Consider the following 27,625-nt stretch of genomic DNA (forward strand, 5'->3'; position numbering starts at 1 on the left):
AAAAAAAAAAGCATTTGACAAAATACAGCGTGCCTTCATGTTCAAAGCACTAGAAAAACTAGGGATATTAGGAACATACCTCAAAGTCCATGGCCAACATCATTCTAAATGGAGAACTGAAAGCATTCTCTTTAAAATCTGGAACAAGACAGGGATGCCCTCTTTCTCCACTTCTATCCAACATCGTCTTTGAAACTCTAGCCAGAGCACTCAGACAAACAAACAAAATTAAAGGGATATAAATAGGAAAAGAAGAACTCAAACTATCACTATTTGCCAACAACATGATTCTATATCTAGAAGATCCAAAAAATTCCACCAGAAAATTTCTAGAACTCATAAATGAATTCAGCAAAGCAGCAGGTTATAAAATCAATACCCATAAATTAAATGCATTTCTATTCATAAGTGACAAATCCACTGCAAGAGAAATTAGGAAAACTATGCCATTCACAATAGCCTTGAAAAAAATAAAATACTTAGGAATCAATCTAACCAAGGAGATGAAAGAAATTGAAGAATTTAGAAAATGGAAAGATCTCCCATGTTCTTGGATAGGCAGAATTAATATTGTCAAAATGGCCATACTACCAAAAGTGCTATACAGATTCAATGCAATTCCAATTAAAATCCCAATGATGTACCTTACAGAAATAGAGCAAGCAATTACGAAATTCATCTGGAAGAATAAAAAACCCAGAATAGCTAAAACAATCCTTAGCAGAAAGAGCAAAGCAGTGGGTATCGCAATACCAGATCTTCAACTATACTACAAAGCAATAGTAACAAAAACGGCATGGTATTGGTACCAATATAGACAGGTAGATCAATGGTACGGAATAGAGGACATGGACACAAACCCAAATAAATACAACTTTCTCATATTAGACAAAGGTGCCAAAAATATGAAATGGAGAAAAGATAGCCTCTTCAACAAATGGTGCTGGGAAAACTGGAAATCCATGTGCAACAGATGAAATTAAACCCTTATCTCTCACCCTGCACAAAACTCAACTCAAAATGGATCAAGGACCTCGGAATCAGACCAGAGACCCTTCATCTTATACAAGAAAAAGTAGGTCCAAATCTTCAACATGTCAGCTTAGGATCAGACTTCTTAACAGGACTCCCATAGCACAAGAAATAAAAGCAAGAATCAATAACTGGGATAGATTCAAACTAAAAAGCTTTCTCTCAGCAAAGGAAACTATCAGCAATGTGAAGAGAGAGCCTACAGAGTGGGAGAAAAATCTTTGCCACTCATACTTCAGATAGAGCACTAATTTCCAGAATATATAAAGAACTCAAAAAACTCTACACCAAGAATACAAATAATCCAATCAACAAATGGGCTAAGGAAATGAACAGACACTTCACAGAAGATGTACAAGCAATCAACAGATATATGAAAAAATGTTCAACATCTCTAGTAATAAGAGAAATGCAAATCAAAACTACCCTAAGATTTCATCTCACCCCAATTAGAATGGAGATTATGAAGAACACAAGCAACAACAGGTGTTGGCGAGGATGTGGGGGGAAAAAGGTACACTCATACATTGCTGGTGGGGTTGCAAATTAGTGCAGCCATTCTGGAAAGCAGTATGGAGATTCCTCAGAAAGCTTAGAATGGAACCACCATTTGACCCAGCTATCCCACTCCTCGACCTATACCCAAAGGACTTAAAATCAGCACGCTACAGAGATGCAGCCACATCAATGTTTATAGCAGCTGAATTCACAGTAGTGAAACTATGGAACCAACCTAGATGCTCTGCAACAGATGAATGGATAAAGAAAAAGTGATATATACACAATGGAATATTACTCAGCCATAAAGAAGAATGAAATTATGGCATTTGCAAGTAAATGGATGGAACTAGAGAATATCATGCTAAGAGAAATAAGTCAATTCCAAAAAACCAAAGGCCAAATGTTTTCTGTAATAAGTGGATGCTGATCCATAGTTTTAGGTGGGTAGGGAAGAATGAAGAAACTTTTGATTATGAAGAGAGTTTGAGGGGAGGGGTGGTGTGGTGGGGAAGGGAAGGACAGTAGAATGAGACAGACATTACTACCCTATGTATATGTATGAAAAAAAATTTAAATAAAAGAAGATATATAGTCTTTATATGATGACATACATGTATATATGTAATTTAAGAGTGGTTATAAGACATAAAAACAGAAATATTCTCTGCATTTCCTAAAATGTTGAAAAATGAAAAATTAATAAATGAAAAATTTATTAATAGAACAGAAAGTATACTTTGAAGAAGGAAAGGAAAAACCAGGAATATACCAAGCAATTCAATCCAGACCTATCAATAATCAAAACATACATAAAAAGAGATTACTTGATTGACTCAAAACTGAAAATCCTGCTACATACTGCTTGTGAAAAGCTTAAAGTGAAACAACTAAGAAAGCAGATCATATAGAATGGAATTCCTCCTCCTGGTGTCCCTGTGTGCAAGGACTGAAGCCATTTCCCCCATTCACATACACTAAAGCCACCACACCCACCAGAGGCACATCCCATGAGCAGGCCCTTTCTGGCGGTAGCGGAGGTGCGCAAGACAAGAGAGAACAGAAAGTTACTCAGCTACATTATTAGCACCTGCAGAGGTGCAATCTGTGACCACAGGGTGAAAAAAGATGAAGGTGAAAAAAAAATAGCATTCAGACGGAAAATAGAATTGGGAAAGGAAAATAGGCAGTAACAAACTACAAAGAATAATTGAAGACAGCTGCAGAAAAGAAGGAAATTAAAAATGAGAAAAGTTCATACCTTGAGATAGCAGAGGAGAAAGGAGCCACATCCAAATAACACCTTTCAAATTTTTATCACTGATCTCTCTTCCATTATTTTATAATTTGGAATGTTTTAAGAATTATCCATCAATGTATGTTCCTAGTCCCTCTAGAAACACACTTAGGAGAAGACAGGGACACCTCATCATCAGAATTACGTCTGATCATTGTGTGCACCAGAAAGCCATAGAATATTGGATCAGGGAGACATCCACAGGTGCTTGGATTGTTGACTGAATTGTGTCCCAAAATTTGTATGTTGAAGTCCTGACCCTAAGAACCTAAGAATGTGATGGTATTTGAATAAAGTGTCATTAAAAAGTAAATAAGGTAAAATGAAGTCTGACAGGTGGACTCCACTTCAAAATGAGTGATGTTCAAGCAGAAGAGGACATTTGGGCACAGATTTGCGCATCCTCAGTGGAAGACCACGTGAGGAGTCAGTAAGAAGGTGTCACCTCACACCAAGGAGAAGAGGCCTCAGGAGAACTAATCCTGCTGACATCTTGACCTTGGTCTTCCAACTTCCAGAACTGGAAGCAAATAAATTTCTCTCGCTTAAAACACAGAGTCTGTGACTATTTCTTATGTCAGCCCTAGAAATTAATAAGAGTAAAATTTCAATATCCTATTATATGGAACAGATCACATATACAATTTGTAATCCAAAGTACATATGCAAACTATCTTCAACATTTTAACATCCTACGTACATGCCCATGTATTAGTGCATTTTTTCTAAATAAAAGTGCTCCCATACCTTTGATATCCCCATAGAAATTATATCTGGAGGCCACATTATCCTAACAACTGTGGAAGAAGTTTAGGGAAATGAGAGTATTTACATGATTCTATAATGGTTTAGATGTCATTATGCATTTATCCAAGCCCAGATGATACAAGGCACCAAAAGTGATCCATAATGTAACCATGGACTTTGGGTATGATGTGGGAGCGTAGTTCATTGCTTGTACCAAATGTACCACTCTGGGGGAGGAGGATGATAATGGAGAAGGCTGTGGCCAGGGCAGAAGCAGATATGTGAGAAATATCTGTAAACTCCTCTCAATTTTGCTGTAACCTAAAACTACTCAAAAAAAAAAGTGTTTAAAAAATGGATGAGAATGTGTGTAAACATATGGTGTATAAATATATGTGTGTAAATATATGATGAGCAGAAAAATGTGAACATGAAAATCAGAGACAAAAACATTAAAAATGGGCAGATATTCAAATGGAAAATATGCAGAAAATATAAATGACTTAAAATGAAACTCCATCTGACCCATAATCAAGTGAATTATATTCCCAAAAGTGAAAGTAATTATATACGCAAAGAAATGAAAGTCTGACAAGGAAAGTCAAAAAGTGTGCTAATGCACAGGGTTTGTGAAAAAAAGATATTCTGTCCAATCACCAAGTGCACTCTCAACACACACACACACAGCACTACCTTTTCCAATGGTTCAAGGGTAACTGAAGCTTCTGACTTCTAAACTCTTCCCAGGGGCACAGCACAAGAGTTGTGCTCCTTGGTGACTTCTCTCATGAGGCACAGATTCCATCTACATTTGACCTGTGATGTGAGTTTCCCCACATATTTTTCACCCTCTGAAATTCTGTCAACCTCACTGCCACCATCTCCTTTTCTACACTCTGAAGATATATGCTCTTTGGAGATTCTTCACTTTCTAATGGGTTTTCATGAAGATACCGAATAAAAATGTACATATGTTTAACCTCCACAGGCACTGCCAACTGATTGACATGGACCCTCTTGAAAGCAAACTGAACTATGTAACTGACCAGGGCCACTCACCATTCAACCATGGGCCATTTCTCCAATTATGCGTTTACTCCCTCCCTTTTCTTTGAATATCAGCCTATGGCTACCAAAAGAGACACCCTTATCTGCATGAGGAAAGTCCCTTTCCTCCCATTGCTCTGTTGCTGCCGAGAGATCTGTTCCTTCTCCTTCCCTTCCTTCTCTACTAGCAATCTTAGATTTCAAGGTAGGGTGCTCTAGTTCTCCTATCACCTCTCCTTCCACACTCTGTTAGGAGACCTTATGCAGACACCACCTCTTCTGGCACATTTGTCTCTCTAAAAATATAACAAGCCACAGCAATGTCTACCAGCGTGACCTGGAACAATGTATGGGGTCTGGGCTTTGTCCGCAAGGATGAGCAAAGAGACCTCTTCATTGTTTGAGTAATTTTACCTTGAAATTACCTTGGCCCTGCATGAGGAACTAATGCTGTCAGCTTTTGTTCTTACTTTCACTACTGAAGAGCTAAGTTGGGGGTATCCACTCCTTCTTCTGCTGCTACTCTGGACATTTGTATGATTTTGCATCAAGATAAGAAATGGAGCAGCACACACCATAGACTGCTGAAACCAGAGTGGATCCCAGAGGCAGACACTCAGCAGCCAGGCCTCTGTTTGCTGCTCAGAGTTTCCGCTCAGCTCCCCCTGCAGTTTCTGCCACTGTGTCACTCAGAGCACAGTAGTACACAGCCGAGTCTGACTCTTGGACGGAGGCTTTCTCCAAGTGGAAGGAAGTGGCTTCTTTGTTATATGTGGCTTCAAAACCTTTGTTGCTGACCTTATCGTTGGCTGTCACAGCTTTCAGGAGGAGCCGAAGACTTTCTCCAGGGTATTGAACATACCAGAAAAGAGTAGGGTAACTTGAGGCTGAGTAAGTGCAGTTTATAGTCAGCAAAGCCCCTTCTGTCATGATCACTTTGCCTTCTGTCTGGGTCACTGAGTCTCCATGGGTTCTTCCTGGGGGAGAGGAGATCTGGGTCACCTTGGTAATAAAACTCTTAGAAAATTTTTTGGTTAAAAATCTACTGGCATCATAGAAGAAAGAGTCCAAATTTTAAAAGACATTCTACTCACCAAGTATCAAGAGCATCACCATCACTATGTCTGGAGAAGCGTTCATCTTTAGAGAGTCAACTAAATAGTGTTCTTGATTCATAACATGAAGAATGTTGAATTCATAGTGAAATGATGAGCCTAAAGCTGCAGTTCACACAGGAAGTGAGCTAGTGTTAGGGAGATGCACCCCCTGGTGGGCAGGAACTGAACTGGGGAGAATGATTTCCTGGACTCCCAGAAGTCAGAACTATGTTTTCATCCCTCATAATGTGAATGCACATCAGTCTTCAGGTGGCACTTATAAATCTAAGGGATAGCTATCATAACCTATAAGATCTTCTTTATCCTTAGGACTCTATCTGGCATGGCACTGAAATGCTTTAGTAGAGCATCCCAGGATATCTCTGTAGCCCAGAATATATCAATGCAGGCATTTTAATACAGGCCTTTATAGACACAGGTATCAATTGTGGGCCAACCTATAATCCACAGAAAGACCATGAATACATTATAGGAAGTAATAGGAAGTCAAGTCATTATTGAGAGATACCGCATTTTTCAGAACTGTATCTCACCCGTAGAACATTTAGCAGGTGCATAATTTGTATTTGTTAAATGAAGGCAAAAAAATGAATAGTTGGCCTTGGTTGAGCACTACTATGGGAAAGATCATTATTTCTTCTGTTCTAAACTAGTACCAATTTTAAAGAAGATGTTATCTTTTTAATAAAAGCTTTCAAGGGGAAAAAGCAATACTATCTAATCAATACACAAAGACTCCAGAATTTCAAAGTAATTCAAAAATGAGAGAATAAATCCTAGACAAAAGAAACACAATAATTCAAGCAATTGGATTCCTACTAAAATGATCTGAGATCAATGTCTTATTCCCACTGTTCACTGGCTCCAAGACAAGGAGCCCAGCTCTGCAAGTCACTCCAATGGAGGTCTGACCTCAAGGGATTTTTATGTGAGGGAGGCTTGGTCCAGATGGAGTTCTCCCTTCACAAATTCAGATAAAGGAACTCCTGAGTCCAGAGTCAACCTGCAATAGCTTCTCAGATACAGATTTAGGTAAGAATTTCAGGTCTACATACTGTTGGGAAGACAAATACAGAAAAACAAGCATTACATGTTTCCTCTCAAATGAGGAAACTAAACAAAAACGAAAGACCTGAAAGTAGAAGAGTGACTACTAAAGAAGGTGAAAGGGACTGGTGAAGCGGCGATGGCGCAGTGTAAGGGAAAGTAAAACAATGGCGGGGGGACAGGATCAAAGCACAATACATTCACGTATGCAAACGTCACAGTGAAACTCGTTAAAATTTGCACAATTAATATATGTTATTATAATTTTTAAAAGATAAAAAGCTATCCAGGCCCAATTATTATTGAGGTCACATACCCCTCTCTCTCCACTACCATCCAGTTCACATTGCCAGACAGTGATACAGAACTATTCTAGAAATTTTGGGAAATTTGCTGCAAATTCTATTCTGATAGATAACAAGAATTTAAAATAGGTTGGGATGATGCTGGGTTGGGAAAAAACAGTACAGCACAGAGTTTCAGTTTTACAAAATAAAAAGCTTTGCACAGAAGGGTAGTTGCACAACAGTGTGACTGTACTTAATATCACTGGACTGAGCACATGAAAATGGTGGAGTGTTAAGCCTTATGTTATGCATATTTTACCACAACTTAAAATGCTTTTTAAAAACTGTAGAAGATGCTTCCCTTTAATATTTCTACCCACACCTCTGCTTTCCAAATGCAAATATAAGGAAGTTACAATACAGGATGGCTCATCAACCAACCACTCAACCACCGCCAACCCAATTTTAGGGTATGAGAAAATGGGGTTAGAGGTGGAAGGAGAAAATCAGGGAGAATAAAGATTTGATACTGTGGGATATTGATGGAGCACAGAAGACCTGGGTGTGCCAAGTGAGCCACGTGATGGCATCAAATGCTTTTGAAGTAAAGGTCATGAGAGGAACAAGTGCATAAAAAAGAGAGATTTCATGCTCTGTCCTTCACAATGCCCCTCTAAGAGCCAGTAGTTATTAATCATTTTATGGATAAGGTTGGTATGAGGCAGGTAGACTTAGAGCAGAAACTGAGCTTGTTTGTGCTAGAAGTTGTAAAAAGGTCATGAACTAGAATGAGTTCTCAGGTCAAAGCTTGTCATACAGTAGATATTCAATGATCATTTTGAGTAAGTGGCTATATAAGTGAATACAGTTTTTAAAAGTCAAGGTGCATTATTCTGTTAATATACTGCCTCTTGTTTTTGAAGTCCTTAAAGATTTGCATCTCTGTTCAAGAGTTAATACTTTTCATTATGCTATCATTTTGGGTGAGGTTAGGCAAGCACCCAAAATAAAATCTCATTGCCTAGGTAGTGTATATACATTGCAAATTAACCAAACCATGAAAGCGAGAGAATCTTAGGTATACGACCACTGCTATATTTTTAAATACCTTTTTTGTGTATGGAATGCTGGTTAAAAAAATGGACACATAAAAGAAAATTCAGTTGAAAATGCATATACAAGATAAATATGTAATAACAGAGAAATTCAATTGAAGATAAATATAAGAAAATTCAAAATACAATTGAAGAACATAAAAGGCCTTTTACAAGTTGAGAAAATTAGCATTTTTCTAAATTAAAAGATAATAAATAAGTTGGTATTTCATGTGTAAATATATTCAATGAGTATAATTCCAACTTTCTAGTCCTCAAGCATTTTTTTAAATTTTGTATGTTTTTTTTTTTTTGTTTTTTGTTTTTTTTTTTTGTTTTGTTTTTTTTTTTTTGTCTTAATGGAGAGTTACTGGGAATAAAAAATTGGGGGAGAATTTTTTAATATTTATATTGAAAAATAACTGTGCAAGAATTATCAAAAACGTCTTCAAAAAGATTACTGCTGAGAGGTGATTTACCCCAAAAGGTAATAAAATTTACTCTTAAAATTCTTTAATGAAGCAAATAGAACAATGGAACTGAAAAACTATGCAGGAATATACTATAGTGAAAGTGAAAATTAAATATTTTTAAAGATTGTTTTAAAGATTTTTTAAAGTATTCTAGGATAAAATGATCCTTTATCTACCTATAAAGGGGTTTGCATCTCTGTGGGGTAGATCCTACACTTATCCCTCAAAGAGTCGCCAGTTTCTGGTCTTTTTATGGATGTGATGGGTGAGAGACAGTAAACTTTCAATATGTTGTTGTTTTTTCAAAGGTAGAAATCAACCACATTATCAAGAGAAGTTCGAGCTGTGTTTCCTAGTCACTTCAGTTCTTTGCACCTGCCTACGGATATAATTCCTCTTCACTTCCAGTGCCTGTCCAGTTGCCTATCTTGGCCCAAACAGAAGAAAAAAAATTAAACTCTCTTTACTAAAACGTTCAGAATGGAATCTTTGGACATTGGGTCATGTTGTAAAAGTCCCCTTCTCTTCTTAATTTAATTTTCCTGACCCACCTCTGTTCATAAGGGCCAAATTAGACATCAGAGCTTAATCACTAAATTATTAAGCCTTTGAATTCATGTTTTTCTTTTTGTTTCAACTGGGAACCTAGATGAGTCACAGAAATATACCCAGATCTGCAGGAAAAGTGTCCTGGGTAACTCCAGAAAACACCCTAGCTGATCATGGCATCAGCAATTGTGAAAAGCCTTCCACTTTCTGTGAACATTAAAGATAAGGACATGCCCTAGAGCTATCACTCAACAACATGGCAAAGAATACAGACCCACTGCCTGTCATCACCCATTTCTTGCTCTGTTAGTCAAAGTTTATCCTCTGGATTGGTTGAAGCATCTTCAGATCTTACACTGGACTCTCCATTACATCTGATGCTATCGCATACAGTACAACTGTTTTGTTCCCTAAAAGCACTCAACATTTTTCTACCAGGAGGTTTACTAATTATGAGATAGTATTGATTTCTTCTCATAGTATTCAACTTATTAGAATTCTCACTCAAGGAAATCTCATAACTGCCTTTCTGTCATTCAAGAAATATCCATGACCAGAATGGATACTTGAAATTTTTAAATGAATTTTGTTTTCTTTTTAATGTCTTATGTTAAAAATTGAAAACTGCAATAACAGGCAGGACATACAGCTACTACTCCAGACTACAGTGTGAAATTCCATCTGCATAGAAAGGCAAAACTAATTCATGTTGCTGAACTAGTGGCATCTTCTTTATCAGGTCAAATTACAAATATATATATAAATACATGTACAGTGATGTAAATATGTTTTAATGAAATTCAAAACTTCCAAATGCTGTAGAAACAATGAATTTTTTTAATCTCTTTAACCTTATGTACTTATATGTCCCTACCGAAAATAAACACCAAATACTTGAAATATTTGATTCTTCATGCTACTCAAAGACATTTTTGTCATGAAGACAAAAGCCCACAGTATAAGAGACACTATAGAAACTGGGAAGGGGGCAATGCTTGAGCAGATGATTATGCTAAGTTAAACATGCCTTTCTGACTAAAATCACACTGAAAACCCCACAAGTCCTTCTTGGATGCAAACATTTGATTCCCAATTGTGCAAAGAAACACTACAAGTGACTGATTAGTTTGGTCAATGAGGACAAGATATTACCAAAGCCAGAAATGTCTCCTGGAGGAGTCAAATAATCTCCAGTGAACGCTTGCTAAGGTCCACAGAAGCAACCCATCGCAGCAGGGACATACAGGCTCCAACAATAAATGAATCCTTTTAGGAAAACTTTTCTAGCATAGCAGGGAGTATAGTCAGTTCATGCCTTTCCTGTGATCAACAAATTCCCATAAAAACTATAAAGATGGGTTATTGCCAAGAATACTGTCCATTTAAGTATCTCCCAAAGGACTTTATAAAAATGCATTCCTGCATGATATATATCATAATAGTACTTATTTTTATTAGTGACATGGGTATTGAAGCACTCTCCTATCAGACAGCCTCTCACAATGACTAAAAATCAATGTGACTGTTTTTCCTTCCTATGTCATTTCATTTATCTACATATAGGGAGCATATTTTTCTGAAATGGTTATGTAAGTTTTAGACCTTACTGAGAAATTTCTCTTTTCTTATCACCGCCCTATTCTCTGAAAATGTGGAATGAAAAAACAAGACATTAAAACTAAAAATGATTATTGTAGCAGACATGTTTTAGTGCATGGTAATACATTTTTCCCTTAGCTTTCACAGGCATGCATTGTTCCTCCCAGCAAAGTTGCATGTCATGTGACTTCATGGTCACCAGCAGGTACATTTAGTTCCCAATTTATACGTATTCCATTCTTCTACAGACTGAGCTAGGTAAATGAACTCATGGTACTCCATCCTTTCATCAACATGCCAACAGGTTGCCTTACCTGACCTTTCATATCATCAGCCTTTACATGACCTAAACCAGATAAGTGGTATTCTTAAAGCAATACCAGAGAAATATTTCCTCTGAATTTTATGGAAATGATTTTATTGGATTCTGTTGACTACCAGTTCAGCAAATAAAGCACAAGGAATTCATCTTTGGTTGCATTTTACCAACCAGTATGACATCCATAGTTAAAAGACTGGATTTTTGTTATTCACATTAGCTATCTTATTAACTATCTTATCCCGAGAGTCTCCAGGAGCTGACAGTCCACGGAAGATGGGCACTAACCAAGGGTCATTAAAGCAAATGTGTCCTTGCATAAAATAGACAGTGCATCCATGACTATCAGAATAGAATTCTCCAGTTGATTAGAACTATTGGCAGTCATATTCTCTTTTATAGTCCTTTGTTTCTCATTTTAATAATAGAATTCTATGTATTTCTAATTTATTCTACTTTTTTTTCCTACTAATGTAATAAACTTACTTAGGAGTGGGCTTTGCTTGAAGCAGTAGCCATACTAATGCTATAATTCAGCTCTGCAAACCCATCACTTATGCAACAAGCATAAAGAATTTTTGGACGTGTCATTCAATGCCAAGAATATCCATATAATATCATGGATATTACAATATTTTAAAACCAAAAATATCCATATAATATCAATTGTCCTCATTGACTAAAATAATATCCTCAGTTACTATAAAGTGAATTTTGATCAACAAAATTAGGCTTTAAATGTTAGGAAAATGTCTACTGATAAAAATTTAAGATAGAGTTGGTGCAGTTAAATTTACATACACAGCATGACGACCTGATTATAGGATTTGGTATAACCTTCAAAAGAACCTCTCCATTATCAATTGCCAAACTGTTGTACAGAACTAGAAATCAAACCTTCAAAGAAATCTAAAGACTTAAAATGATGGTTATTTTAATAAAAAGGCATAAAATTTTAAAACATTTAGTTGTAGGACAACCTAAGGGTGATCGTTATGGTTTGGATGTGAGGTATCCCCCAAAATCTCACGTGTGAGACAATGCAAGAAGGTTCAGAGGAGAAACAATTAGAATGTTAGAGTCTTAACCCAATTAGTGATTCAATCCACTGATAGGGACCAACTGAGTGGTAACTGAAGTGGTAGGTGTGGCTGAAGGAGATTGGAATTGGGGGTGTGACTTTGGGGTACATATTTTGTTTCTGAAGAATGGAGACTCATTCTCTCTGCTTTCTGATCACAATGTGAGCTGCTTCCCTCTGCCACATTCTCCTGCCATGATGTTCAGCCTCACCTGGAGCCCCAAGGAATGGAGCTGGCCTTCTGTGGACTAAGACCTCTGAAACAGTGAGCCATCAAATAAACTTTTCCTCCTAAAATTGTGCTGTTCACATTCTTTTAGTCACAGCAACAAAAAAGTTGACTAAGACAGTGGTGGCAGATGACGGAGTCTCACAGGTGTGCCCAATGTCATGTGTTTTCTGTAGACAAGATTCTGACTTTTCAAATGCTTATGTTGTGTCGTTTTCCTCATATGACATTCCCAAAAAGATAAATATAGAAAAAAAAAAACAGACTCAATTTTAAAAGGACTTAGGAATGGGCAGGTGCAATTTCAATAAGAGCACAGGAGAGTTTTTGATGTGAAGAAATTGTTCTGTATGATTACGTAATCGTTACATGAACCTGTATGATGTATTAGAATTCAAAACACAGATAGATTTGTACAACCAAAAGTATTAATTTTTCTATATAATAATTCAAAAATAAAATTTTAAAACACTGAGAAGATAAAATAATGGATGTGGTTTCTGTTTTTCCAATTGGACTCTGCCTAACATATTTATTATTTTTCAAAAAGGAAGAAAAACCCCAGTCATACCAACTGTGGGGGGGGGTCTGCAAAATTTATTTTATACACAGATGATTAAGTGAGAAGAGTCTCTTGTATTACATGAGCCTTAAAAGCAATCTCATGTGCACTTGAAAGAGGGACACTTGATAACAAGAGAGAGAGCCAGGGTGACTGTGGAGGCAGACAAGAGGAGGCAACCACAAGCCCAGAAATGCTGGCGGCCATCAGAGCTGGAGAGACCAGGAGCAGATTCTCCCTGCAGCCTCTGGGTGGGTGCAGTCCCACTGACACCTCAATTCCAGCCCAGAGAATCTGCTTCAACTTCAGGCCTGCAGACCATGGGAGAAAAAATAATTTTTGCTTTTTTTAGCAACCAGGCTTGTTACAGAGGCAAAAGGAAAACCTACACCTTTTTGAGTGCCAAAAGTTTTTGATGAGGGCCAAAAGCTTAAATGAGTCTGGATGGGAGATAACTGGGTTCTGACCCTGCATACTCTGGAGATTTTTCTTTCTTTGGAAAAAAATGGTCTGCTTAGTAAGATACAGCAGTGGAGCCTATGATAACTACACCTCTCCCTTATAACCATGAAACTAACCAATACAATATAAATCATTCTTCCCTCTCACTACATTACCACATTTGGGGGAAATTGGCCCATCAAGAGTCAACCTGTTTCTCCAGGACGGGAGCTAGTGGTACATTGAGAAGCATAAGAAAAGTCAGTTGAAGATTGAACAATCCCAACTGACTATTCCTGTTGGGATGTTTTAAACCTAATTTACTCTAACAACCAGCCAATTAGCTGATAACCAATATCAATAATTCATCCAAGAGAAATCATTCTCACCACACCAACCACCACTCACATACACCTTTGGAAGAACTTGGAAGCTCTTGAAGTAAGACCACCCTGGGTCAGAGGAGGGAAAATTAAATGAGTGATTGTTCACACAACTTCCTCCTCATTTTCATCAATTTATCTACAACACTAAAAGATAAAAGTTTTTTAAGAAGAAACTGGTGATAGTAATGTTGATTCTGTCATATCATAAAAATTTGGCAGATATTTACAGTAAGCTATCTTTAAATTTCCTTTCAGTCCAAATTCCCTCCGCAATCCACAATGAGAGTTAAGTGTAGGATTAACACATCTGAGAATTTCCTCACATACACCAGAAAGATAAGGTAGTAATCAAAACTAAGTAGCCTAGAATAAATTTAACTATCTTAAAACAATCAAGCTTTATTATGAAGGAAAAATGGAAACAAATGCTATTTTTGAAGAAATTCTGCTGTGTATATCTGAGGTTTACAACAGGACATTAGAAGATACACATAGATAGTAAAGTGTTGTGGTTTGGATGTGAGGTGTCCTTCAAAAGCTCACGTGTGAGACAATGCAAGAAGGTTCAGAGGAGAAATGATCGGGTTGTAAGAGTTGACCCAATCAGTGGTTTAATGCCCTGATAGGGATTAACTGAGTGGTGACTGAAGTGGTGTGGCTGGAGGAGGTGGGACTCGGGGTGTGGCTTTGGGCATAGATTTGTATCTGGGGAGTGGACTCTCTGCCTCTTGGTCACCATGACGTGAGCTGCTTCCCTCTGCCATCCTCTACCGCCATTACGTTCAGCCTCACCTCAAGCTCCAAGGAGTGGAGCCAGCCTTCTACGGACTGAGACCTCCAAAACTGTGAGTCCTCAAATAAACTTTTCCTTCTGTACAATTGTTCTGATTGGGTCTTTAAGTCACAGCAGTGAAAAAGCTGACTAAAACATAAAGTAATTATATAGTGAAGCAAATTAGCATATCTATCATCTTATGTAAATTACTTTTGGGGGCTTTTCACAAAAAGAATAGCTTAGAATTGCCTATTTAACAAAAATTTTAATTTTTAATTTTTTAATTTTAATTTATTAACTGTAGTCCTTCTAATGTACATGAGATCTCTAGACTTTTTTTTTTGTTGATGCTACAGATCTAATTCTTTGGATCCATTCACCAAATATTAGCGACAGACTGAGTACATAATAACCACTTTCATACTTCTGTATTTTATATATTTTCTGCAGGCATATAATGTTTTATAATCAGAAAAAATAACAAATAAAAAAGAATCAAAAGCCCATGCTGGGCAAGGATTATGACATTGATACTCAGGGGTCATTTGAATGGAGAAATCAGAATAACAATTGTAAACTCCTCTTTAAAGTCTGAAGTTCAAGAGAAAGCATTATTAATTTCTATAAAGAATCCAGTAAGCACAGCACTAGGATTTCTAAACATGTGAGGGTGCCCAAATTCGTGGACCCCAGAAAGGGCATGAAGCTCCACCCGCCTTCCACCACCACCCTATGTGTCTCTTCATCTGTCTGTGCCATTTCTCTATGTATATTTGTATCAAAACATCATATTCTACAACTTAACTATATATAATTAAAAAATCAAGTTGAAGACTGGGGATGTAGCTCAGTGGCAGAGTGCTTGCCTAGTGTGTGCAAGATCCTGGGTTTACTCCCCCAAAAAAAAGGAAAAAAAGTTGAAAAACGCCTATTACGTCACAATCAGCTACCCAAATGTTCTAACCCATTCTTCATCATCTTGAACCTAACCTTCTTATTATATGCTTTTATTGTTAATCTGCTGGATTCCACTTGCAAAAAACAACATGGAAAATGCAATAGTGGAAGATCTTTGTAAAAAAGGAAGCAGGTGGGGCTCAGCCCAGTGGCAGGTTTGAGTACAAGCTGCAGGTGTCTGGGAAGCACCGTGCACTGGCTGCACAGAAGTACACAGCTGAGTCTCCAGGTTGGGTGGTGGTGATGTTCAGGAAGAAGTGTTTGGCTCTCTTATTCAACACAACAATGAGTCTTTGGATTTGATTCATCTCCTTACTTGAACGAATGTCTATAATCATCTGGGGACCTTTTCCAGCTTCTTGTTTATACCAAGGGAAATAAGATGAGGCACTATTTGAATAAGTACAGTTGATAACAGCGCTGTCTTCCTCCTGCACATTCAGGGTAGAAGGGCTCTGCTCCACCTTCTCTCCTTGACTCACCCCTGGGAAAGAAGAAGAAAAAAGATGGTGTTGGCATATGATTACACTTCAGAATTTTCAGTTTTCTACAGCAACTAGAGAAGACCTGAATAAAACAGGTCTTCTCCCTGGACATTTAAAAAACATCCACTAACATACACTGTAGCATGGAGCTCCATGTCCCTCCAACAGACTTTTGCCTGAGCATTTCTTCAACCACCTTTCATTATCACTATGTGTACTTTATATCAAAAATCATATTCTACATCTTAACTTACAACAAAAAATAAACTTGGGGGGAATCTATTAAGCAACAGTCACCAAAACGTTCTTATCCATTTCTAATCCAGTCTTCTCCATGAACGTTTAGAGACCATCCACTAATAAATTCTGCCTCCACAAAACCCTCAACTTACAGTACAACTGCAGCCACAAGAATATGAATAATGGACGAATCCATGTTTTCATTGTTCCTCCCATTAGGATCAATCATATACTTGAGATCTCCAGCCAGGAGACCCACTTCTACTATCAGGTTGTCCCTTTTTGTCTCTGACAATTATAGTCTTCCACCCAGCCAATAAGAAAAAGACTGCTTCTGCCCTTAACCTGCTGATTGAAAAAAATCCTACTATTTTGCATCAGCTGTGGTAGACTGCCACCTTGTGGTCACATCTCTAACTACAGAACTCTGGTTGAACGGTCTTTTACCCATGAGGGATTCAGACACATAAAAGCAGCAATAGTCTAATAAAGTAGGTCTCCGATCAGAGATTAAATGCACAGTGAGTACTCAAAGATCGAAGTTGGTATTTGTGCACACTACTGAGTCATTATTACTAAGTTGGAAAGAGGTAGATGCTGTTGGTGTTTTTTCAACAGAAACTGAGGTAATGTTTGAAATAAAGATAGCACCATGCTTCACTCTCATAAACCAAGATTTTAAAACACCTCCCAATCTACCTTCAAGATTTGCCTGTCACAGAGAAAAGCTCTTCCTAGAAATAACTTGTAAGTCAAAGATCAGAGTAAGAAAGGATCACTGAATATTTAGAATGCATGTTATCTTAGACTCTGCTCCTCCAAGGCTCACCTTGCCCATGACTTGCCAATACCAGATAATGGACAGTACCAATAATCTAACTGTGGTGTCTTCCTTCAGCAAAGATAGCTGTGATAAAAAGTAAAGATTGAATCTCAGTGATAAGAGAGTGGGGAACAATTTCTTGAGTTATTAATGCTCCCACTTTAGAAACAGTTTGACAGAGTGGGTTGATTTATGAGAAACTTGACATGAATTAAGAAGTCTTTTCCTATTGTCTTGTGGCTTGTATTCTGCAAAGTCCTAAGAGAAAGAGTAGAGATTCTTAAAAAAATCAGGCTACAGTTTCAAATTTTAACCACATGTAATTTTATACTTAATGTGCTTTTATTTTCTGCGATCCTCCAAAATTTGAGCCTATCCTCAAGGCATGAACTCCTGTCTTTACCAGTGAGCTTACTCTCAAACTCTACTACAATGGTCATTCCCCCAAAACATTAAGTCTTTCAGTCTTATAAAGTTCAAGGATTCTCTCCCTCTGCCCAAAACTCTTTTTACCTACTTCTGATTACTTCTGGAAGAGTAAATCCAGTGAAGCCTAAATATTGCCTCTGTCTGCAATAGGGATTGTACAAATAGGAAACCAACCCTAAAATCTAACCATGAAAAGCAAATTCTGCCACACAAAGACGACCTCATTTCCAGAAGTAAAGGCCCCTTCCCTGTGATACATACTCACTCGTTTGCCCGGAGGTATAGAGAATAAATCTAATCCCTCAGTCACAACATATACACTGAAAGATATGAGGACAGCTGTGGTGATATCCCTCAATTCTATATGAATACATGTGTGTACATGTAAAATACATGTTTTCACATATGTGAAATTTTTCCATTCTGAGGTTCTTCTCTTCATCATTCACTCTCCATATTCTCAACCTCTTCACTGGGCAAACTTCTTTTTTGGATACAGATACCTTAGGTTTTGTTTGCCCTTCTCAGTTGTGTCATTCAAAAAACTTTTTTCCTGCACCTTCACAGACTCTCAATTGTGGGAGGAAAATGTTCCCCTTAGTGTCTCAATTTCACTGACCATTTTTACTGACAATGGTGCAGTGGTGCTGGTGATGTTGGTGTCCTTCCTTCAAGGGATGGCCACCTGGGATTATTACTATACCTTGCCACTTTTAGGCAAGGGCTTAGAGATGATCGGGGTGTCGAGGATGGCCCGTTACTTTTCTAACTCCAACAGCAGCCAGCGAATGGTGAAATGATTTGTTGGCAGAATAACTATGGCTTAACCTGAGACTCCTTTTCTGCCTAAAGTGCCCAACATTTTCACAAATTAGAGCTCTCTATTCTGACTGTCAGACTGATTGGACCAAGGCTTTCCCAGACACACTGCAGAGCTCCAAGGGCTGGACTTGCATGAGGCAGTTTCTCTCTGTTCATCAATATGATCCTACAGGAATGAGGAGGCAGACAGAATTCACAAAGGAGGAAGAGAGGAAATCGTTTCCTTCTAATCCCATTCATGTGTACATGATTGTGTTATACTGGCATGTTGCATACAGTTTCTGCCTTTGTAACATGAGATTGGACTAAAGAACTTCTAAGAATTCTTCTAGCTGTGAAATTCCTTTGCACAATATGACAGAGAAAATGTTTCTGGAGGACTGGTCGTGTGAAATATGGAATGGTATGAGAGTGGAGAGAAATTGTCCTGCACCATGGAACTCCAAGATCATTTTCCCATTCACATGAGACTTTCTATGTCTGAGGTTACCCTAATCAGTGGTCTGGCCTCTTCTGAAGTAGAGAGGAATTCCTCTCTGGGTTTTCATTCTTCTACAACATCACTGATGACTGATGGATGAAGGAGAGACTACATCCACAGTAAAATGGGATAAAATGGGACCCTAAGTACAAAGACCATCACAGGCAGTGATATGGGGGTGGATTCCTTCAATGAGCCATGGGTAAACAGGATGCTCTTTTGTGAAGATCTATTTCTTATATTTATATCTGAAATGCATCATGTCATTCTTTAAGGAACATACACAAACACCTGAAAAATTGGGGAACCTAGGAGAGATGGATGAATAACTAATATGCAAAGCAAAAGACACTTTCTCAAACATCCTGATTGCTTTCTGGTTTCAACCACCCTCCTTTCAAGTGTTGGTTCCACGTTCGAGATTCCCAACCAGGGCTGTCTATAACATCTGTGGGACTCAGCACAAAATGAAAATTTGGGGTCTCTTTTTCAAACCTAGAAAAAGTGCCATTAAGTGATAGAATGCCAAACTCTCTTTATAAAATGTGGTATTACTTACAAAAGAAAATAGAACTTATAGTGATACAGAAGTAACAAACTTACAAAATGAGAAACAAAATAATGTCATAAGTTTATATAAAAAATAACTAAATTACTTTGGAATATGACATCTTGATTAGTCATAAGATTTTTCTGGCTTGTGTTTAGTCAATTTAATTTACTCGATTTCCAAAATTTAATCTTTTAGCAACTTCATTATCAAGCACTATAATTGCAAGTGATGTCAGGTGCTCTTGGTGAATGCAAGATTGCAAACTAAATTTCTAATAATCTCCAATTTGGAAAAATGATGCAATAGATACAGGGGCTTTTAAAGGTATTTTATATGCTATAACAATGTTAGCATAAATATCCGATAAACTGGATTGAAATATAAATTTTAGTAAACCTGTGGATGATGTTTCTCTTGGAACTTTTTTTGTATGATTTAACTCCTCATACAAATCAGTTTCATCTGAGTCTAAATTTAATTTTAAATGTAAATTTATACATCAGCATTTTAATGTTTCCTCTGACATTTTCTGTAACTTGTGGAGGTCTGATAAATGGAATATGGCTTCATGATTTGTGTATAATTCAGAATGTTTCCTTAAGCATCCTATCACTGAATCTTAATAATTTGTTCATTTGAAAATAGTGCTCTTCTCCATCAGACTGCTATCCTCACATTTAATTCCTATTTCTGAGCCTGTGGATATTTGTTCTGCAAACAAATAGTTAGAAAGCTTCTAAACATTTGTAGCGGAGGAGTGGGTACTGGGGATTGAACTCAGGGGCACTCAATCACTGATTCGTATCCCCAGCCCTATTTTGAATTTTTTTTTTTTTTTTAATTTAGAGAGAAGGTCTCACTGAATTGCTTAGTGACTCACTTTTGCTGAAGCCGACTTTGAACTCTCAATCCTCCTGCCTCAGCCTCCCAAACAGGCGTGTACCACAGCACCTGGCTAGAAAGTTTCTAGACTTTTCAAAGGATACTAACAACTCTACAAAATGCTTCATTGCCATGTTCACATATAGGCTTTCATTTTGTAAAAATTCACTCACAACATTGATTGTCAAACATTGTGAGGTGACACACAGCACCAGAGAGCATACAGCTGCACTTAGAATGGGTCCAACCTCTGCCAGCTCATAGTCTGCCACTGTGACAATGAGCCTGAGCTTGTATGTGCTCCTGTCCCAAAGCCCTGGGTGTCTCCTCTGCTCGTGCACATACTCCATTCTCTTATAAGACCTCACTTTCAAAACCCAAGTTCAAAGAGTTATTACAGATTTCCAGACACAGACAGGAGAATGTTAAATCAAGCTCCAGGCCCTTTCCGAGTGCCAGGCCCTGGGCAACTGCACAGGTCACACGCACAGGAAGCTGGTCCTGCTCCCGACGTCACTGGAGTTGCCCAGGTGTCCTCATCTTAATCTCAGGTCCCACCACTTCCTAGTCAAGCCCTTATATCCACATGAGAGACAGTCAGGTGTGATTAGATTTGCATTGTAATTGCTCCACATCCAAGTTTAAACTCTGGGTTTGGTGGTGAGAAGTCTTGGTATGTGGCTACAGCGGAATATTTCATATATATCCCACATGCTCTCACTGTTTTCCTGGAAAATTGAACAATGTGCAATCAACTGGAACACTGAATCATTTATTTTCTACTTGTGAACAAATCTATTTTTCCAAGCTTTTTTAACACAATAATTTATATACTTTGCCAGGGAATCTGTTTTAAAAGTACTTGGACACTGACCTCATTCTCAGAGGCTCCAGCGATTCCATAAAGGAAACTTTTTCCATGAAAAGGAATTTTTAAGAGAAAAAGGATCCAACCCAAGTGGGATGAAGGTGCTGAGGAGTCTCCTGTTAGCAGAGGTGACAGTGCTAGGATGTGAATCAGGACACCCATAGCTGTGCAGATGCTGCTGTGCAAGTCCTCCCTGAGGCAGAGGCTGTGGCTGCAGGTGCAGCTGCAGTTTGGGGACAGGCTGCAGGTCCCCTGGGAGCACTGTGCCTCTGCTGCACAGAGGTAGGTGCCTGAGTCTTCCAGCTGGGATGTGGAGATGTGCAGGGTGCTGTAGCGCTCCTTAGAATCCACTGTTGCCTTTAACCTTCCCTCCTGCTTTGTCCCTGAAGCCACGTAAAACAGACGGATGAGGCCACTCCCAGGATTCTGTCGGAACCACTGCACACTGTTCATGGTGGTAGAAAAATTGCAGGTCAGAGTATGGCTGGTTCCCTCCTGGAGACTCAGGGCTGAAGGACTCTGCTCCACCTGCTGCCCTCTCACCCCTGCTTGGAAAGAGAAAAGCAGACACAGATGATGTCACTGGGGAATCAATGACCAGTTTACGAATCTATAGAATATCCCAGGAAACACCCCTGAGGATGGAGGACAGGGAGGGGGCCTCATGCCTGCTCCCCCTGCCCTCCCTCACACTGTCAGCCCTAGAACACCCCCAGCCCCATCCAGGACACAACTCACAGCAAACTTGCACCCACAGAAGCCCCAGCAGAGCCCCCAGTCTCCTCTGCATGGCTGCTGGCCTGGGTGCTGGGGGCTTTCTCCCTGCTCTGCAGGTGTCAAGTCTGGGGCCAGACAAGCTTGTTCTTCCAGGCAGCAGGTCCCTCTGACTCACTGAGCCCCAGTCACATCTGAGCTCTGTCCTTCCCCTAACAGGGAGCTCCACCCACGGTGGCCCAGGAGACTGTGGTGGTGGCTCCAGAATTGTGTGACGACAGTGCAGGGGTAGGGGGCCTTGTTTCAGGTGGATGAAGAAAAAAGGGTATATTCTTCTTACAACAGTTAATTTCAAAGAGGTTCATGTGAGGAAGGGGAATGATATTTTAGAGAAGGAGCAATGCCTCAACTGGGTGAAATGGAACACTGAAGAACCACAAAAAGAGTAAGCCCATTTCCCATTACATGGTTTAACAGATTTTTGAGAAATCAATTATATTAAAATTTTGATAAAGGAAAGCTGTTTGATAGTATGCAATGAGTATTAAGAAGTAAAAACAATTTCTTGAATTCAACAAATCACCATCTACATTGAAAATGTTTCAAACATCAGTTCAGTCAATTAAAAGAAAAGTAGGATATGCATATGATGGATTTATAAACATATGGGCTCCAGCTTTTTTGAGCTTTATGTGGAATGGCAGAGCTGAAGACCTGAGATGAACTTACACCAATATTAACCTTGCTGTTGTGATCTGACTGGCTCACATTCACTGGTCTCCTCTCTTTATTCACCCGATGAGATCCTACGCAGTCATTCCTCCAGCAGCCTGGAGTGCCCCCTGGTGGACAGAACCATCAACATAGGTCACTGAAGACCAACCAAGTCTAAAAAATCACTGAACCCAGCCACATTCACAGCAGGAAATCCAGATGGTCAGAAAACAAAGTGACCTTTTAGATTCAATAGGGTTTAAAAAATGAACTCCTTCTAGGACTTGGGGCGTAGCTCAGTGGTAGAACACATTGCACAATACTCTGGCTTCAATCTATCTCCAGCACCACAAAGAAGACCAGGGCCACTTTTTAAATGTCATTTATGGATGTTATATTTTAAAATAAGTTAGCAGTTATTATCCTGTGCTGTTGATTAGATCTTCTCTAATTTAGTTCAAAATAAATCTATAAACATTTATTCAAGTTTTATTGGAAGTGGAAAAGAGGGGAGGAGACACTAGTTTATAGTCTACTGGAAAATACCAAAATACACTTATCTCTAATAAAATCAAAGAGTAGGGCCTTGAGAGGAGCATTAAGTGAAGGTGCTTGATCCCAGAAGCAGGAGAGCACTTACATATGGGGTGGTCAGACAAAACCTTCTAAAGGTGAACATTTTTTCCTCCTCTCCTGCCTTTTAACGAGAAGGATAGACAAGAATATGAATAATTCTTTATCATGGCTTTGATGAGTTTTTATTAGTTTTAATATCATGAAAAATTCATGAATATGTGAAGTATTGAAGTATTAAAATACTGCATACGGACCAAAACCCCTCTGAGGTCCCCTACAATCCTGGCCCTTTCACCACTCATCACCTCAACTCTTTCTTCATCTTTCAATTTGCAGACAAACTCTCTCAGGTATTTCACTAAAATTTATAAGCAAATTTTACATATCTGAAATAATAGTCAATATACAGTATTTCATTTATAGTTTCTTACTTGATACAAAATCATATCTTGTGCATACCCTTCTGTAACTCTCTTTATAAACTCAAGGATAAATCCTTTAAGTCTTATTACATCAGCACAGATAAGTTCTGCTACTGTCTCACCACATCATGGCATGCTTAGTTTATTCACCCCTTCCTCTGTTGATGAAACTCAAGGTGTTGTTGGTTATTTGCTATGAAATATAATAGGGCAGTAAACTGGGTAATTTATTTGCATGTGCCATGTTTCCCCAGGAGCAGAGACAAGGGTAAGCAAAGGCCATCCACATGACCAGCAGGGAGAAACATTCCAGGGATGTGGGAAGACCTGGGACAAAGGCTTAAAGGAAGAAGGGGGTGAATTCATGTTCTGATTATCATGTGCATGACTTTCATTTTTATTGCTTTTCTTTTTTGTGCATTAGAACTGCAGCTTTTCAGCTAACTTGATAAACTCTGAACTAACTGTCCTACATATAGCTGGTGTGTAGTTTCTTCCAACCAGCCACTGAGATCACTCTAAAGATAGAAAATATGCTATAAGAAGAAATGGGATATGCAAGAAGAAATGAAGTAGAATAACACTGTGGAAAGCAAAAAATAACATGGGGTATAGGAAAAAACAGAGTCAGGTGCCATGGGACACCTTGTAATCCCAGTTACGCTGAGGTGGGAAGATCACAAGATCAAGGCCAGCCTGGTCAACAGAGCAAGACCCTGTCTTAAAATAAAGGTTTAAAAGGGCTGGGACTGTAGCTCAGTGACAGAGTACTTGCCAAGCATGTGCAAGGCCCTGGGTCCAATCCCCAGTACTGACAGAGAAGAAAGGAAAAAGAAAAAGAAGATAAATTCACATGCATAATATATATATATGTAACTTAAACCATGCTTATAGGAAGAGAAATGTGTTTTACATTTTCTACAATTTAAAAGAGAAAAAGGAAAACTATCAATACATCAGAAGACAAACTAAAAAGACAAAAGCAAAAAGTCAACACTACATCAAGAGATACCAAAATAATAAAAATGAATTTGAACATATCAGTCCTCAAAACATATTAACAAGAAGTGATCTGGCTGAGTCAAATTTTAAAACCTTTCTATATATACTTGAGAAAAGAAAGCTAAGCATCTAGGATGGGATTCTTCCAGGTGCCCCTGTGTGCAAGGACTGAATCCCACCCACATCCACGAAACCACACATCCACCAAAAAGATGTCCCAAAAGCAGGACCATTCTGGAGATAAAGAAGGCACACAAGACAGAAGAGCAAGTTACTCAGTTACATTAGCTCCAGCAGAGGTAAAATGATCTGAGGGGAAAAGGGAAGGAAGGAAGGAAGGACGGAAGGAAGGAAGGAAGGAAGGAAGGAAGGAAGGAAGGAAGGAAGGAAGGAAGGAGGGAGGGAGGGAGGGAGGGAGGGAGGGAGGGAGGGAGGAAGGAAGATTCACATTCAGAGGGAAAACAGGATTGAGAAAGAAAAGAAAATAGGCAACAAAACACCAAGAATGATTGAAGATTTAGCTGCAGAAAAGGAGTAAACTAAAAATGAGAAATTTCCGTATCCTGAGATAGTAGAGGATAAAGAAGCCACATCTGAATAACAGCTTTTAAATTTGTGTTACTGGTTCCTCTACCTCCATTATTTTACAATTTATAATATTTTATAAATTATTCATAATCCCATGTTGCTAGTTCCTCTAAAGACACACTAAGAGAAGGCAGGGAAACCTCACCATTAGAATTGTGTGTTGGATGATTGTGTGCATCAGAAATCCATAGAATGTTGGATCAGGGAGACTTCAACAGGAGCTTGGAAGGTTATTATGAATTCACCCAAAATGTTGAAGCCCTAACCCTAAGAACCTCAGAATGTTCTTAGAAGACAATGTCTTTAAAGAAGCAATCAAGGTAAAATGAAATCTGATAGGTGGGCTCCACTTCAAAAATGACTGGTTCTCAGCAGATAAGGAAATTTGGGCACAGACATACACATCCTCAAAGGAAGACCACATGAGGACTCACCGAGAAGGCATCACCTGCTTGCCAAAGAGAGAGACCTCAGGAGAACTAATCCTGCTGACACTTAACCTTGGACTTGCAGCCTCCAGAACTGGGAGAAAATAAATGCCTATTGTTTAAAACACACCATTAATGGCATTTTGTTACCACAGCCCTAGAAAACTAATGCAAGTGTCCATTTTTGGGGATTTCTGCCGACCATGGAAGGAGTAAAGACAAGATCGAATTAAATAGCAGCAGCCCAGCTTCCAGTGGGAATGAAGAAAAGATGCATCCACACTATGATAAGGAGCTTGAGGTGCTATATGAGGAATTGCAGGCTACCTTGGATGGTTTAACCAAAATCCTGGTGAAAATGGAAAAGCTGTCTTCAACTACCAAGGGAATTTATGAACTAGAAAATTATCATTATAGGGAGGAGAGTGAGCGGCCCCCTCTGTTTCACACATGGCCTACAACCCACTTCTATGAAACAGGCCCAGTCATGCATACAGCTGTCCAAGGTTCTGGGACGGTAACTGGCAGTCCTGGGTTTGCTTTCTTTTTTTTGGGGGGGGGGGATGGGGGGACTGAACCCAGGGGTGCTTAACCTCTGAGCCACATCCCCAGCCCTTTTTATATTTTATTTTGGGACAGGGTCTTGCTACGTGGCCTAGGGCCTTGCTGAGTTTCTGAGGCTGGCTTTAAACTCACGATCTTCCTGCCTCAGCCTCCTGAGCCTCTGGGATCACAGGTGTACGGCACCACCCCCAGCAGGTTTGTTTTCTTCTTGTTCACCTTAACTTACTAGGCAAGCGCTCCACTGTTGTGGACACATCCCCAGCCCTCAATAACTTTTTCCCCCTTTGGCAGTGCTGGGGATTGAACCCAGGGCCTCAAGCATGCCAGGCTAGCATTTTTGTGACTTACTAGGACCATGAGTGCAGCCCCAGCCCGTTTTCTACTATTTTTTCTTTCTCTGCTCTGCTCCTTTCCTTTTTTGCCAAGCTACATGCTCAGACAAGTAAGGGGCTCTAACAGACATAAAATCCTATACAGAGACTGCGAACCTAAAGGGAAGACTGATTTATAGAGCAGCACATGCACCAGTGTCACCTTCTTATCTCAAAATAAAGCAGGGTATATGTGTTTGCCACCATTCCTGCCCAGGGAAGGAAAGCTAAGAAAGGTCACACTGGGCCATGTGGGCTTTAGCCCTATGAAACCAGAGTTCTGTGGTCCACGGAGCAAATACTTTCAGAGAAATGAAAGTAGTATGACCCAAATAAAAGACTGTATGGCAGCTGTATTTTGAGAGAGAGTTGGGATTTCTTACTGTGTAAGCTGACCTATGAAAAACAGCTAACAGTGACATTTCTTAGGATTTCTATTTCCTCTGTCTTTGCCCTATTAAAATCCAAATATCATAAAAGTGGACAATCAGACACCTTGTAGCGTGGGTGCCCTTGGCCAGCATTTGGCTGGTCTGCTGCTGTCCTGCTCACCTGCAGGCCTCTGAGTAAGGCTACTGGAACCACCCAAAGAGGTGATGGGCAGGACGGAGCCCAAGAGGCTCTGCTCACCAGCTGCCCACCTGCAGAGGTCCTGGCATGAGGTGCATGAGTCATGTGCACGTGTGGGGTGCTTAAAGCATGCACACTTTTCTGATGAGCCTGAAGGATTCCATACTGTGAATAGGTCTTCAAGGGCATTTCAGGTGCTCTTGGTGATATATGCCCCAGACACCTCTCAGAAGTTACTCAGGGGGCTGGAGTTGTGGCTCAGTGGTAGAGCACTTGCCTGGCATGTGTGAGGCCCTGGGTTCAGTACTCAGCACCAAATGTAAATAAAACATTCATTGGCAACTAAAAATATATTAAAAAAAAAAGGTTGCTCCAGAGAACTAGCTGAAAGGATTGATGCTGCTAAGGTTAAAGAAAAGTAAAGAACTAAGTGAACAAAAATAATGAATCTGCAGAGCAACTTCTATCTGGAAGGAACAAGAAAGTAGTTCAAGGCCATTATGGCACTTCAAGTTAAGCAAATGGGCGGCTCCCACATGCTCAGATCCTCTTCCT

Source organism: Sciurus vulgaris (assembly GCF_902686455.1).
Source record: "Sciurus vulgaris genome assembly, chromosome: 2".
In the NCBI taxonomy this organism is placed as follows: domain Eukaryota; kingdom Metazoa; phylum Chordata; class Mammalia; order Rodentia; family Sciuridae; genus Sciurus; species Sciurus vulgaris.